This window comes from Cynara cardunculus, unplaced genomic scaffold, assembly GCF_001531365.2.
Source record: "Cynara cardunculus var. scolymus isolate 2C unplaced genomic scaffold, CcrdV1 Un_Scaffold_1874, whole genome shotgun sequence".
Classification (NCBI taxonomy): domain Eukaryota; kingdom Viridiplantae; phylum Streptophyta; class Magnoliopsida; order Asterales; family Asteraceae; genus Cynara; species Cynara cardunculus.
Genome location: NW_020200900.1, coordinates 29,853 through 35,074, shown reverse-complemented (window position 1 = coordinate 35,074; position 5,222 = coordinate 29,853).

Here is a 5,222-nt window from a genome sequence, read left to right as displayed (position 1 = left end):
CAGATTATCTATCAAAACTATACATGTCATCAGAAAATCTTCTTGCAGATAATCATATAGGGAAAATATTACATTTTTCCCTTTCCCTTACCATCGGCATTTCCTGCAATACATATTTAAAATCACAAAACGAGGGTTAGACCGAAAGGTCTAGTGAGTTATCCTAGTTATGTTATTGTAGGGTGAAAATAACCAAAACTTTTAAGTAAAACAACTTTTCATATATATACTACAAATATATGAACAAATAAGAACATCATATCGATACCTTCCACTTTTCAAGCCAATAATCTCTACTTGTAAACAATATATTAATCCCAACAGGTTTATACTAATCAAATTATCATAATGCCACTTTTAAACCTTTCAAATCAAATAAGGTTTATTCAAAGTTTCAGGCCAAACCTGTTATCTCCTCCACTATAACATTCAGACTATGATTTCCAATAAGAACCCTGATCCTAAACCTTTGAATCACAAGGAAATAAAGATTCCAGACCACGGTAATCTTAAGGGATATGATAATAGGAGTTATATTAAATATATCACACACATACAAATGCCACCCTTATATCCAAATGTACACCTCTCCTTGATATGCCACCCTTATCCCATGGTACAGCTCTTCTGATATGCCACCTTATTTCCTCATCAAAATATTTCATAAAACAATTCCATATAGAATAGACCGCAGTCAAATGGAATTATTATCAGTTCGAATTCATTTTTATAAAAATTCCCATTTCTTGTAAATAGATCAATAAAATGACAAGTCCATAATACAATCCGATCAACCTTGTCCGGATAACAAATCCTGACAACACTTACATAGCTTGTCCGATTTCACACTTAGGTTTAAGTTTTAAAATCTTGTCCGGATAACTATCCGAACAACACTTACTCATATTCCTCCGGTTTAAATAGTCCGGATACCATAACTCAATCATATTCATAAATCGCTTAACATATAAACCGGTTAAAGCATGACCAGTTTAGATTGATCCGTTCAACCATTATCCGGTTTAGGGTTATATCGCTCATGCCTTAGGCGATTTAGTCCTAAACCGCTCAAGCTTTGACCGATGAAGTAATAAACCGCTCAACCCTCATCTGGTTTAAGACTAAACCGCTTAAACCCTTGACCGGTTTAAGTCTAATTCGGACAACACCCATATAGTTTAAACTTCAAATCAAATGAAAAGTTTATACAATCAATTATGCAATTATAAAGAGTTTCAAAACAGTTAAATCACTCACCTTTTTGAAACCAACTTCTTGTAATTCAAAATAAGCAATCCGGTCAATCTCTCTCTCTCTCTTAAATCGCTCAATTTACATCCAAAAATTGCAAGAAGAAGAGAAATGAGGCTTCAACCTCTTTTTATACTTTTCCAAAAGAGGCATGGCGGCTACTACAACCTTCTTCTCATCCCTTACATGCATGTATATACATACATGTGCATATACTTAATTCATGCATTCTTATGCATATTATATGCACACACACACACACACACACATATATATATATATATACCATCTTATATATATATATATATGCATTTCATAATAGACATGTGCCCATATAATTGATGCATACATATTTATGCATATCATTTCACATACTAGCATAATCAAATATATCAATTTATCATGCTAACACGAAATCATTTAACAAATAATCACGTATTTATCACCTCAGGTGATAACCAGGATCCATATCACATTATCCACCCCTCAAAAGAATTTCGTCCCGGAATTCCTTTAATCAAAGAGCCAGGGGTATTTTGATTTCATTTTTGATTCCAATTCCCATGTCGCTTCTTGTCCTTTGTGAAACTTCCATGTACTTTAACCAAACTGACTTCTTTGTTTCTTAACACTCTGATCTTTCGGTCAATTACAGCTTCCGGTGTTTCCACAAAGTTCAGTTTGTCATCAAATTTAATATCTGGTAACGGTACAGCGAGACTCAGTGAAACACCCCCAATCTCCATACATTGCATATTACATATAATTCATTCATAGAATACATAGATTCCCACATAGGTCCAAAATTACAAGAGTCTGTGCTACCGGTTTACGATACAAATTGCATAACTTAAAAATTCCAAAATACATGCATTTATAAACTATCATTGCTATCTTCCAAAACACATCTGAACATGGTCTTCAATATTTAAGCATATAAGGGAAGTAATCATAGAATGCTTTTTCCCTTATTAATATTATAACTGGTATTACCTGCACACATGTTTTAAAACATAAAATGAGGGTTAGACAAAAGCATAGTGAGATTTCCCTTTTTCATGCTATCTAGGGTGAGATCACCAAAACATTTACCAAAGAATCTCTCAACACAAAGAAAAATAATAAAAGAATTGCATCCTGATTAGGTCCATCGGACCTCAAGTTCAAAATCCCATACTTAAAAATAAATAATGGATTTCAAATCCATCGGCCTCTGGTTCCACAGTGTCCATCGGCCTCTAGTTCCACAGGGTCCATCGGCCTCTGGTTCCACAGGGTCCTTTAGCAAATATTTTGATTTAGAGAACTAGAGCTCCCATTAAAGACCAGAGCCTCTGGTTGTACTAACTATAGCTTCTAGCTCCTACACAAAGACCAGCCAGAGCTTCTTGTTGTATCTATGAAGGCCAACCAGAGCCCCTCTGGTGTATTTTATAAAAGATTTCTAAGTATAAAGACTTTTTGAAATAATATTTTTAAAATTATAAATATATCACTAAGCTTGATAAAACTTATTTTTAAACTCATGATTTATAAAAGATTTTGCATCATTTTCAAATCAATATCCAGAATCCTCTGGTTCCATTATGAGGGTCAGTCAGAGCTCCACTGGTTACTTGCAAGGTATAACTAGAGCTCCTCTGTTTCCTCATAATCAATGCTTTTATCAAAGCATTTTATTCATAACCAACGGTCATGAGCCATATCTTCTCCAATGACATAACATTATTAATATCATTTCTACTAAAGACAACATCTCTAAATTCTCAAATCGCCAAGAAATGAGAACTTCAATCTGTTGTAACCTTAATAGATATCATAATAAGAGTTAGGCCAAGCAAACAACGAACAACCTTATATCCTCCCAATAATCCCCTTTCTTGATATTCCATCCTTATATCCTCCCATTAATTTATATGACGTAGTTCATCCAAAGACAGACCTCAATCATATATGTCAAAGTGAACCTGTTCATAATTATCCAAACCAAATTATGGTAGGTTTATAACCAAAAATCTTTTTAAACCTTAAAGACGACCTGTTCTTCCCAAAACAGTTTTAAACCTTCAAACTCACAATATTTATGTTTAAAACATCTAGAAAACTACTTTTCTCCAGGCTCTTTCTATACCCAAATCATTAAAACTTAGCAGTTCAATATTTACAAATATAAAAGTTTTGGGTAATAAACTTACAGTTATAATCAAACAACAATTTAAAACTCACCTTATCAAATAAATTGTTTGTTGATAAACACACAACAAAAACTTCGCTTAACACAGAATCTTCAAATACTTTTGTAGCAACCAATTTCTTGAAGAACACCTCACTGCCTTTAAACACCTTTTTCTTTCTCAATAATCTCTTTCAAAAAATGACAGTGATAAGTGGTAAACTTATCTTTATTTTTCTTTAAATATCCCACCTAGGCGGTGAAAGATGTTTATTATTATAATATTGACTAAGGCGGTGTGGCTTTATATTATTATATGCCATTTTGCTTAATGGTGAAGATGCCATCCTCTTTCTAATAAAATAATAACACCGCATAGCATATATCACATATAAGATTATCCACTCATATATATATATATATATATATATATATATGCATACCATGACATGCATGTCTTCATCTATGCATATTATTCATGAAATTAATCAATTAATATACATAATCCATCACGTAATTTACGAATTAATCACGTATATTTTACCTCGACCCAGGGTGTCTAAAACCCGGTTATAACATTCTCTCCCCCTTAAAAGAATTCAGTCCCGGTATTCGTTCAAATAACCATGGATACTTTTCTTTCATTTTTGATTCTAACTCCCACGTTGCTTCTGAACCTTTGTGAAATCGCCACTGTACCCTTACTAGTCTTTGTTAGGATCGAATAACTCAAATTCTTGGTACTAAAACTTACTTGAGTGATTGGTTAGGCAGTAGTAGAACAGCGGAAACAGTATCAATCAAACAGGTAGAAACAGTAAGAACACAATGAAGAACAGATAATGAACACAAAGAGAATTGCTTCAAATGATTTTCAATAGATTGAAAAATATCGACGATTACAAATCTGGAAGCACACAAAATACAAAGGCCTACGCTGCTATTTATACAAGCAAGTAAACGTTTCCTGACACGACCTTAAGCTGTCAAATCTAAGCCGTTCTTCTAGAACAAATTACAGACAAGCTCACGTGAAAGTCACGAGCAGCTAATAAACCTAAGTAAAATAAAACGTGCTTAAGATAATCTATACAGAAGACATTTCTGCAGATCCTCTGTGAGACTTCACAAAGGCTCTGTTGGATGAAACTTTGTAGAGCGCAGAGGAAATCTTCCAGAACCTCTGTGAGACACGACAGAGGTTCTGTCGTCTTTGACTTGTAGCATGGTGTTCACAGAGGAGAAGTTTCCAGAACCTCTGTGATGGATGACAGAGGTTCTGTCACTTGAATCTTGTAAGATTGAGCTACTTCTGTTGATTGTCCTCTATTGTCTTCTGTGAAAGATCAACTTCTGTCAGTACTTGCTGTTTTACATTTTCTATAYTTTTACATTTAAGGAATGAGAGCTAACAGTCTTATTTCTTTGTTTCGCAACACTCGAGTTTTATGATCAGTTATAGCTTTTGGAGTTTTCACAAAATTCAGTTTGTCATCCAACTTAATCTCCGGAAGTGGTATTGCCATACTAGGATCAGGAAGACATTTCCATAGGTTTGACACATGGAAAGTATTATGAATCAGACTAAGTTCCTCTGGTAATTCCAATTGGTAAGCTACTGTCCCAACTCGTTTACAGATTCTGAATGGACCAATATATCTTGGACTGAGTTTACCTTTCTTTCCAAACCTCATAACTCTTTTCCAGGGAGAAACTTTCAACATTACTAAATCATTCACGCAAAACTCAATTGATTTTCTACGCTTATCTGCATAGCTTTTCTGACGATCTTGAGCTG